The sequence below is a fragment of the Phoca vitulina genome, unplaced genomic scaffold, assembly GCF_004348235.1.
Source record: "Phoca vitulina isolate PV1807 unplaced genomic scaffold, GSC_HSeal_1.0 scaffold55, whole genome shotgun sequence".
Classification (NCBI taxonomy): domain Eukaryota; kingdom Metazoa; phylum Chordata; class Mammalia; order Carnivora; family Phocidae; genus Phoca; species Phoca vitulina.
In genome coordinates, this window is record NW_022589758.1 from 8,957,730 (window position 1) to 8,970,200 (window position 12,471).

Consider the following 12,471-nt stretch of genomic DNA (forward strand, 5'->3'; position numbering starts at 1 on the left):
TTGAAACATAATTTTCATCAAGCTTATCCTAGTCAAAATATTCTATTTTCCCCTAGCAGTTAGTGCCACAACAATCCCTAAAAATATCTCCACTGTCATTCTCTAATTCAAAAAAAATTCATTAGAAAATAAATGCTCAACCTTCTAGAAGATTCCACAATTCTGTTTTTTTTCAGATAGAGGTGATTAATTGAGCACGGTGTCTCACTGGGAATCAGATCCTCATACGAACCTTATCTATCACTTATCACTGGTTAAAACTACTGGGGAGGTCACTTACCTTCTGTAGGCGTGCTCACTTTCTTCACTAGGAAACTGGGATGGTTAAATGATTTTTGAGTCCCCTTCACCACTAAATTCTATATTACAACCAAAACTGCATAACCCAGGCTTTATTAACACTTCTTTTTTTAAAAAAATTTTGGTTTTTTTTAATACTTTATTTTCTAATCTAGGAAGAAAATCACATCCTCATGTAACAAATTGAACAATGAAACCCTTTTTAATGACCAGAATAGTGCTCTCTGCATTTTTATTGATTTTTGAAATGTGACTCACAGGTTGTCTTTATTTTTCTTTTGTCATATTTTATTTTTCAATTTGTCTGGAAAAGGCCAAAACTTCATATACACATAATGAGAAAAATTAATGTGAAAGTAAAATATATCTTACATACTGGGAAAAACATTAAAAACTTGACCAAATGACACTTTTGCCAGAGGAACCAATTTTAGTTGAACTCCTAAATTCTAATTCTATCTTGTATGTTTTATTTAGAGGCAATCTGAATCTGAATCTTCTCACACTGCAAGAAGTCCTCCCAATAATGCTAAACTTTAAAATTTAATGTTTATAAAATATAAGAATTAGTCAAGCCTTACAATCTCGGGCAAATTGAAAAAATTAATGCACCCATCTTCTTTCCCAGCATCCGCAGCAGTGACCACAACAAGTCGGTCAAATTAAGTGAAATAAAGAAATACTCTCTAGGTATAGGTGTTTGAGGTTAAAGTCTGGCTTACAGGCTCTTAATATAGGCCTCAATATCTCTTGATAAAATTCACAACAATGGTTAGCATTTTTGAGTGGCTAATATATAAAAAGGTGCTTTATCTTATAATCTATAATCTTTATAAAAAACCCACTCAGAAGGAAATCTTACCCCTATTTTTCAGAGAATGAAACAAGGTCAGAGGAACTAACTTGCCTAAGGTTACTAAATCTGGTTAAAGAGGAGTTAAGTCATACTTTAACCCAGATGTGCCTGGTTCCAGTATTTACATTCTTTTCATTTTAATACAGTTAATATGTGCAAGACAATATGCTTATCTTCAGGTTGCCCATATGTTCAGATTTAGTGAAGCAGAGGTATGTGCAGATTTATCTAAAGCAAAAGCAGTCTATAGCAGAACCTGTGACAGAAGCTCAAAGGGCCCACTCCCGTTCACTTGGAGAAGAAATGATGAATGTTTAGCAAGGTGGAGTTTATGTTATTTGCCAGAATTCCTCCTAGGGGCAACACTTTATTTGTGAGAATTTTTTTGGCACAAAACTTTATTAGTGCTGAGATGGACAATTCCTGAAAGAACATAAACAAAACAACAAAAACCAGTTGCATAGTAACGAAGAAAGGACTTCAGAGGAGAAAAGGGTTTTTAAAAAAAAAAAAAAAAAAAGATTGTATTTACTTATTTGAGAGAGGGAGCAAGCACGGGGTGGGAGGGGTAGGGGCAAAGGGAGAGGGAGAAGCATATTCCCCACAGAGCAGGGAGCCCAACATGGGGCTCAATCCTAGGACCCTGGGATCAAGACCTGAGCGGAAGGCAGACACTTAACCAACTGAGCCAGGTGCCCCAAGAAAGGAGGATTTATAAATGAGATCTTACAGGTTGTGCAGAATAAAACCCCCACAACTTTCCTATTGTCAATATGATCTGCATCGGTGGTTCTCCATCAGGGCCAATTTGACAATGTCTAGAGACAGATTTGGTCATCACAGCTCAGGGGAGGGGTATTTGCATCTCCTGGGTTGAGCCCAGTAATGCTGCTAAACATCCCACCATGCACAGGATGCCTCCCAAAACAAAGAATCATGTAGCCCAAATGTCAGTAGTGCCATAGTTGAGAAACCTTGCAAAAGATTAAGCAAAACACCACTTCTCAAACTCAACTGCAGAAAAACCAAGAAGGGAGTTCAGCAAGGAAAACAAAGGATATTTTTTTCTTGTGCACTGTTCAACATAAAACCCCCCACCAACATTCCTGTGTTTGGTATCACCTATATCAGTGATTCTCAGAGTTGACTTGCCCCCAGGGGACATTTGGCAATGTCTGGAGACATTTTTGGTTGTTCCTCCTAGGCGGCAAGACTGTTATTGGCATCTAGTGGGTACAAGTCAGGGATAAACATCCTCTAATGCACAGGGCAGCACCAAAACAATGGATTTTTCAGCCCAAAATGTCTATGGTATTGATGTCAAGAAACTGTGGTTTACACTGGCTGACAAAAGTTCTGAGTGAATTGGGTTTTTTTGTTTTATTTTGTTTTGTTTTGTTTTAGAAACTCAAGGAAATACTGATTTCTGTATCCAAACTAGGACAGAGTGAAGGCAGATCACTGAGCATGCACTGACACAGGAGACAGTATGAGGCTTCAGCTAACCTCAGTTATTCCCGTACAATCCTTAGTATGGTGATTCACATTCAGCAGGTACTCAACAAATATTACATCCCTTCTGCCCTGCTTCTCCCATCACCCATTATAAAATACTTATTCACCACAATCCTGGGTGCTGTTACTCACACCATTGGGTACTGGTTCCCCCATTTGGCAAACCCTTTCTCCTTCCTCTTTGCCAGGTCAAATGAGACTCATCATTATGTGTCCAGTCCAAGTGCTACATCTTCACCAAGATTCTACCTGCTCTCCTCCATTTCAAAACTTCTATAGTTCTTGTTATCTACCAATAATGTTGACATTTGTACTAGTTTGCATCCCTGCTGAGACAATTTTGAAAAAATCAAATTAAGAGAAATTACACAAATATTTAAATACACTAAAAAAACTAACAGTTACAATAGTTTTATCCTGTATGATTGACAAATCATGAGAGAACTGTCCAGAACTAAATCTGCATAAGAAGCTAGTATAGTATACAATAAAGGTGGAATCTTTAAGTAAAGTCTATTCCAAAACAAATTTTTAAAAAATTCAAAAATACATAACACACATACATACCAGGACAACTGATCAACGATCAAAATCCTACTCTGAAAAAAAATCCCTACTAGCTTCTTGCTTTTTATTAAAAAAAAATAAAAGAACGTGAAGCTCACTCATACAGGAAAATAATTTCTGATATTAAAGTAGAAAAAAATTAAACATAAAAGCAACCACAGAAACTTAAAGGTAAATATTAATAGGTTTAAAAATGTAAAAATGAAATGTCAAAAATACCCTACATGGCAAAGGAAACAATAATTTAAAATATATAAAACAGTCACAGCTCTTGATATTTAATATACAGAGATTTTTACCAAGAAAAAATAAAGGGTGAAGCCCAAAATAGATATATGGGCAGAAATGCAAAAGGCAGTTCACCAAACAGACAAACAAGTAGGCAGTAAACATGAAAAACTGCTTAACTTCTTTCTAATCAAATTAAAGAAAGTTAAACCAATGACCTAATTTTATTCTCTAGAAAATTGGGCTGGGATTTTAAAAATAAGACTGGAAATACCTAATAAGGATACAGGGAAATAAACATTGATAAATTATAATTTGGTAAAATTATATTCCTTGGAGGGGTAGTTGGCATTATGTATAAAATCAGTTCATGTTTAATACAGTCTGACCCAGTAATAACCAGATCCAGACATTTACCTTAAAGACATAATCATATACCCATACTAAGACGTATATACAAAGCTATTTATCACAGGGTTGCTTAGAAGAACTAAATTTTAGAAAACAACCCTGAAAGTCCAATGACAGGATACTAGTTAAATAAACTGCAGCATACCTATTCCTGATTTGCTCTAGGAGAAATGATGTTCTTAAAGAATATTTAAGAGTAAAAGGGGAAGTTTATAAATGCATCTATTTTTAGAAATTCACATTGGCCCATAGTATCTAGATAGAAAAAAGCAGATAGGATAGACACACATTAATGTCAGTCATAATTTGCTATATTATGAAATTACAGGTGGTTTTAATTTTTTCTAAAATTTCTACACTTTTATTATAATAAAAATATTGTAATTTTTAAATAACTGCTTCAAAAGTAACTTAATGAATAATTAAATGACTAAAGAAATTAATCAAGAGGCATTGTAGTTGAAAGTATTCAAAATACAAGCATCTCTTCTGTTTCCCCATTAAAACGCAAATATCATTGATGGGAAACCTCTCTTTCCCACCACTACATCTTGAGTGCTGAAAACAATGCCTATGGAACACAGTAGAAGCACAGTAAATATCTGAACAAATTCGTAAAGGAAAAAGTGAAAGTAAGTACATTATTTTATTTTCATTGAGACAAAGTAAGCTTTTCTATTTCTGTTTCTTTTTTTTTGTCCGGTAACATCTATTGGCCTATACCTCATCTTCTGTTTAATAATAAGAATAATGTTAAATGTTGTCACCACAAAACAAAACAAAAACAAAGGAACACAGGGCAACTTTAGCAAGTGCTGGATATGTTTATTTCCTTGATTGTGGTGATGGTATCATGAGTGCTTACACATGCCCAGAGTCATCAGACTGCACACATGAAATTTGTGTAATTCTTTGTATATAAATAATACCTCAGTAAAGCTAATTTAAAAAAAAAAAAAAAAAAAAGAACTGGGGATGGCTCCCAACTTATTTGGAACAGAGACCTGTTGTCCTTTTCCATGTGACCAATGGGAACTCTAGTTCTGTTTCTTTGTTTTGTTTCAATAATTACATGGATTTCACAGTCAGGGTTTTCTAACTCTTACACATCAAAATGAAGTAAAAAATGATCAGATAACATTTGTTTAAAAAATGACACTGCAGTACTTATCAAAAGGATTCCAGTTTTCCTTAAAAATATTATAGCCATATGCAAATACACTCATGTTTGTTTGTCAGTGCTTAGAGACAGATTTGTCATGATACATGAGAATATTAATAATTGCCATCTCTGCAAAGTTAGGTTGGGGAAAGCAATTATGTAGCTCTCTTACTCATGTAATAAAAACTACTTTCTGTATGAATACCAAACACAGTATATATGTCATCAAGACTAAGACTCAAGCATTTGAAGTTCTTTTTTAATCAAGCATACAGCAGAATCTCAAAGTAATCTACTTCTGTGCAGAAATAAAATTTGGGGGTTCTTATGGTTTTACTTGCAAAATTTGGAATTGTTTTCATTTTATTTTTTTTAATTTTTTTAAATTTTTATTTATTTGTCAGAGAGAGAGAGAGAGAGAGAGCGCACACATACAAGCAGGGGAAGCAACAGGCTTCCCGTCGAGCAGGGAGCCTGACGCAGGGCTCGATCCCAGGACCCTGGGATCATGACCTGAGCCAAAGGCAGCCGCTTAACCGAATGAGCCACCCAGGCGCCCCTGAATTGTTTTCATTTTAGGAAGAAGCAAAAATTGTGTGAGAACACAAAAAGAGAAAGACAAAGATTATGAATTCTGTCCATGTGAAGAAATAGCTTTCTGATGCCACAAAATAAATGAGCAGGAGGAAGAGGAGGCACCCACAGAAAGGGGCATTTTCACCTCATTTTACAGATGCTCTGAGAGGTCATACAACTTCCCCACAGTAGGTGAATAGTCGAGCTGACTAGCTCTGGGCTTAAAATTATAAATTCTGTAAAGAAGCAGTGTAGAGTGTACAGAAACACAGGAGCGATGAGAAAGACATTAGGGGAAGCATATGGATACCTCACTTCACACCAAAAAGGTACGTATTTTCAGGTATTTTCACAGTTGGTATTTTCACACTTGCCAATGTTTTTTCTACTCTTCTCTCCTAGGCACGGGAATTTATTCAGATATTTATTGTGCTTCTTCTATGTTCCACAGGCATTGTTTTCAGTGCTTAAGGTGCAGTGGTGGAAAAGAAAGAGGTTTGCCATCAATGATATTTGCATTTTAATGGGGGAACTAGAAGAGATGCTTGTATTTTGAATATTTTCAACTACAATGCCTCTTGATTAATTTCTTTGGTCATTTATTATTCATTAAGTTCTCTAGGCCTGGGGAGAAGAGTAGGAAAGTGTGTCTGTAGCTTTCTAGCACTGGAGAAACGTGGATAGTAAATTCAAAGTTTAAAATGACAGAACTACAAATATTGATTAATGCAATCAGACTTTTCAGAAGTCCTTTTAAAAGATCGGTCTCAACAATATGATGAGAGATCTGTTCACTTAGACATTTAGTAAACTGTGGACCACAGCAATAACAAGAGGTAAAAGGAATGTGCTCCTACTATGTTCCACACGTACATAAAAATATATATTTAAGACGTATATATGAAAGACTGCAATAAAGCCTTCCTATTCATGGCTGGGGGGAGGGATGGGAATGCAAAATAAGCAAAATAACCTGCCAGTGTAACAAGTCATAAATTCAGTAATCATTTTATAACCTCTATTGTCTGAATTTCTGGGAATAAAATTATGAAGTGCCACCTTAGCAATACTGAGGGTGGCAGACACTGGTGGGTTACCCACCGAACAGTCACCCCCACCACCTCCCTCCTATTTGCTGGCATAACCCACTCCCCATGATTCGGTTCAAAAAGCCAGAAAAAAAACAAAAACAAAAACAAAAACACAGCCTATTCTCCCTTGCAGCTACAGCATAGGCATGAGACTCAAACCTGCCCTATGGGACTGACAGGAAAATGGGCTTGGCCATTTTAAAGAAAGATCTTCCTTCCTTAAGAACAGAGGCATGCAGGGATAAGCTCTCCTTTCTGCTTTTGTACCTAATTGTGTGAAGACATGAGGTTTTAACAGTCATTTTAGAAAATGACAAAGTAAATCTGAAGACCACCAATATGTTAGGCATGACAGAACATAGATGTGGAGAGCACCTAGATCCTGGATGGCATCACTGTGCTGCGGAATTAGAGCCAGTGTGGCAGCCATGGAGGGGTGGCCCTCAGATCTCTGTTCAAGAAAGAGTTTGCTGGTCAGTGGCAAGGAGCGCAGGGAGCTGACAGCCCCCAGCCTCAAACAATCCATGGCAGCAACTGAGCTGAGGTCAAGCTCTTCAGGAAGGGCTAGCCAGTCACTGAGCACAGTGCGACACCGGGACTCAGTCATTTCTGCACAACATGGGACTGCTCTATGGACTCTGTTTTAGTAGAGCTCCCTGTTAGGCTGCCTCTGGGCTTCTCAGAGCCTCAGTATAGTCTTATGCTCTTGCTCCCAAATTCTTCTTCCCTTCCCCTTCCTTCACAGGTATCAGATAAGAGCTGTGGGCACAAGGATGTCTCTGATGACTCCTGATCCTTTTCTCCTCTGTACCTTTCATAGGTGCTATCAGCCAATAAACACTGGACCCAGCAAATACACCCAAGAATCCCCTACCTCTGAACTTCACATTATATGAAATAAATGTCTCTATTATTTAAGTCATTATTAATTATATTACCAGCAGTCCAAATCATCTTAACTGATAAACAGGGAAAATGGTCATATAGTACCTTGTGTTGAGGCAGTGAATTATCCATTATTTCAAAGAGGCTCCAATGAGGGATACTTTACTAGGATGAGAATTGACTATAATAAGCAACTTAAACCCCCTCCTCTGGATGTTTATTTAATGGGGACATTACAAACACGGGATTCTATAGGAAACTGATATAATGTTATAAAAAATTGGAAGCACATCAAACAAGCCCGGGTTTTGAACAGTCAGGAGCAATTAGAGAAAGAAGTGAGAAACCAGAAGAGTAGAAAACTTGAGCAGCAGTCATAAAAAGACCCAATATCAAGGTCATCTGAACCAATAGCTTTAACAGCATTCATACTTGGCTGCACCCAGAGTACATCACTGGCTCTGACAGATTTGAAATGTAGCTGACCAGAGAATTCCTTGCAATCAACAACATAGAGGGGCTCAGGGTGAATAATTCTACCTAATGGAGATACATAGTCAAAAGCAATAGGAATCTTCTCTTGGACACAAGAAATTACAAATTTTTTTTCACACAGTAGGGGAAAAAAGAGAGAGGAACTGATGGGCCATCTTTGTTTTTCCACCTGAGCTTGAAAATCCAATTTAAAAAAAGCCAAGAGCAAGTATTTTCTAACAGAATATTGAGAAAGTCAGCAAAACACTTCTCTCCCTCTCCCTTCCCTTCCTATAACCCAAGTGCCCTTCCCTTTATAAAAAAAAAAAAGGGTAATTCAGGATTTCTTGGTGTATTGATTGGAAAAAATCTATAATTTAGTGGAAAGATGGAAGAACTGGTCCTCTCTCTTTACGCTGACTCATCCATTTCGCTTCCCAAATTCAATGTCATTCAAGTCCATATAACTACCATAGTCTTTAACACCTCCTCGCCTAGCACACAAACAATAATAAAAGCCTGTTACTGCTTACCACCACATGTAAATGTCACCCTTTTGGTCCCTTCTCTGACTGCAAACTTCTGTTTTCTACAAGACCTTCTAACAGGGCAAAACGCCTGCAATAATGTTTACCCAGCTTAAATAAAGTCCAACCAATCATCCAAAGCTTGCAATTTGTGGTGAACTTTCAGCAATAAGTGTACTGATGTGTTTTGGGGTCCTAATTAAAATTTCAATTGGAACCCATTTCTCATATTCAGCAAAATCCCTTTGAAGCCTGAACTAATTGCTTTTTAGGATTGTGTTCTGTGAGGACCCATATGCTGTTTTACATGAGTGTTTTAATTTTCTCTGGAATCAATAAATGTGGCCTTGTCATATGTCTGTATTTCTGTTTTCATTCTGGGTGTAGGCCTTTCCTATGACACACACCCGTATTCATCACAGTGCCTTCCCATGAAGTGCCACGTAACAATCCATTTCAACTTGACTCTCTCATGGATGAGAGTGTAAAAGGATGTTTTCGACTTCTGGGAGAGTCCCCTCCCTATGCGCCCCTTAACTTCTATAGTACATACTTAACGTGTGTGTGTGTGGCCAGTTTTGCTGAGAACACACAGCTTGGCACTAGACCACCACATCCTCAAGACCCCACTCTGTCATTTAGAACTCTGAACATGACACATAATATGCAGAGTAAACTGAATTTACTGTTCCCATAGATGAGGGACAAAGATTCATTTACATGACATCTGTTCATAACAGCATTCTAGATTGAGCTAGGCTCCAGGTTTATCTCTCCATAGAAGAAGATCTGATTGGTCCAATTTAGATCAGATGTTCACTTATGGCCCAGTCAAAAGTTGTGGGTGTGAGGACTGGTGGTAATAGGGTCCTCTAACAAAAACGTAGCGGCTAGGACCCCATCCCTGCATTAGAGAGGAGGCAAACTTCAGAGAAAAGGGACCTTAATGACTACAGCATTAAATTGTTTTTCTTATAAAGAAAGCTTCTATGTATCTAGCATTTTACAGATCCCGCTAGCAGCTCTAGTTGTCATGCAGAGACCACCAAAGTTCTTTTTAGGCATTTCTTTAAAATATGAGCATTTTCATAGTACCTAGAGAATCAACTCATTGGTATATCCATTGTTATTTATCACTTATTTTACCGAACCCATTTCTGCAAACTTTGATAAGATCATCTGATAGCAGTATCTACTTCTAATGAATTTTAATAACCATTTTCCAAGGACAGTACTCACACTAATATTTATATAACTTCCCAAGCCTATTCTTTGCAAAATCTGAAACTGTTCAATTAATAAACATTCATGTCTAAAATAAGACAATTCCTATCACTTGAATTTTTCTGCCCCCGAACACTTTTACATGAAACTTAGTTTCATTATCATATCATCATACTTAGATATTAACATGTTAGCACTAAAAATAACTGTTCAGTGTTACACTTGTGATTTAGGTAAGACAAAGTATTTCTTGGCACTAATCTACTTTTCATATCATCCTAAACCACAAAGGAATTGATTTAGGGTAACTCTCAAATACAACATAGATTTTTTTTAATCACAGATCTAATTCATTATCACATCTCATTCATTTATTATTGATGTGTTATCTCAATGTATCAGTTTGCTATGCTGAAATTTAAGTAATCCACATAGGAAACTGAATAAATATTAATCACATTGGCTGCTTCTGGAAATATCTTAGAGTACAACATTGGATGTGCCAGAAAAAATAAATCTTAAGATTGTACATAGTATCCCTTGAGGTCAAAGAACCTTGAAAAGAAAGAAAATAAACTATGTGGTTAAATGTGGACTGAACTATTGAGGGAACGATGTTTCAAAGGCAAAATTGGTGGGTTCAGAGGAATGGTTTCATGGAATTTTTCTTGCCGAGTATTTTGCTATTATGTAGACAGCTTATGTTTTTGAGATATTCAGTCATACCAGATAATACGGCAGGACTAGGATGAAAGGGTTTTTTTCCCTACTTTTACTGAGGTTTAACTGGCATACAACACTGTGTAATTTTAAGGTGGACAACATGATGACCTGATACACTTATATGTTGCAAAATGATCAGCACCATAAGATAGCTCACACTTCCATCGTATCAAATAATCACCATTTCTTTTTGTGGTGAGAACATGTAAGATTCACTTTCTTAATAACTTTCAAATATGTAATGCATTATTAACTGTAATTACCATACTGTACACTAGATCCTCAAAATTTATCTTTTAACTGTGAAGTTGTACCCTTTGACCAACATCTCCTCATTTCTCCCACCCTGAAGGGTTTATATACATCCTCTCAATCCCTACTCTAAAGCCCAGAGGCCCCTGACTCCACTACGATTTTGTGTAAAGCAAAGAAGAAATGGCCCAGGCCACTGGTTTTACATGCTTTAACTGCCAGTGCAAATGATCTCTCTGACTGACGGCTGGGCCTGTTGTTTATTCAGAAACCTTCATGTGTAGGTTTTCATGGCAAATGATGGTGTGTCCTGAGCCCGCAGCCATGAGTTGGTGGAGAAATCCCAGACCAAAATAAAACACTTGCGCTCCTGTGGAAAATCTACTGGACTGTTTCCTCATGATCCAGCCAACACTGGCACATGGTGGGTGCTTACAAGCTCAACAGATGAAGCCCAGAGAGGCTTGAAGTGAATTGCCCAAATCTACTGTGCTAGCACAGTGAGGAAATGTGCACGTACAGACAAAGCCCTGTGTTCATAGTGATGACAAAACTTCTCAAATATGAATCTCGGACAAGTACACACAGCCCAATCTAGCACCTGTGCCCTACTTAATCTCGGGAGTGTGCATAGAAAACATTCATTATTCTGCCAGCAATCCCACCCTTTGACCATTGTACTCCTTGAGCATCACATCATGTGGCCTAAGAAAGATCAGGGGCCTCCGGGGTTATGATCACTAAACAAATAACCATCATGACATTGGAGTCTAACCATGCTGCTGACAGTATTGGTAAGAGAAAGCTCCATCTGTGAGGTAGGGCTAGGGTCTCTCTTCTGGAGCTTAGGTAATGAAAAACTCGGTAGCTTCGAGAGCAAACAGATGTGGGTTGAATACAACAAGTTCCACCACGTTACATTCCTTTTTTAAAAGTAATGAAACATACGTGCAAATTAAAAAAAAAAAGACATCTACAACTAAATTTAACAAATGTTAATATTTTGCCATGCTAATTTTCTTAGCAAATGAAAGATCATACAGAAGGCTAAACTTCTCCTACCTTAACCTATCTCCCTTCCTTGCACTCCAGGGATATGGTCTTGCAGTTGGAGTGTATCATTCCCATGTGTATTTTATATGTTTACTACTTGTACATGTGCCCATAAAAAATATATAGTATTATTTCAAGTGCTTTATTCTACAGAAGTGGTATCATGCCATATGAATTCTTTTGAATTTTCTCATTATGTAGTGAAATTCAACAAAGCCAATTTATGTAGATATGGTTCATTCATTTAAATTGCTGAATAGCATGCCATTCTATGATTATGTGAAAAGTTATTTTCAGGGTTTTTTTTTTTTGTATCATGAAAAATGCTGCAATGAATATTCTTACACATGTCTCTGTGCATGTGTGTAGGAGTTTAAGGTATATACAGGACTGATATTCAAAAGAAATATACCAATAGGACCATGCCAGTCATTTGCAATATGTTCATTCTGATTGGTTGCTACCCATGATAACAGTTATTAAATATTCTGAGTATCACCCTGGATACAAACCTAGAGGAGCAATCACTGGGTCATCAAGTATGTGCAGTTTCACCATTACTAGGTATTACCCAGTAAGTCTTCAAGGTGGTTAAACCAATTTATACACCCACCAGTAGTTTAATAT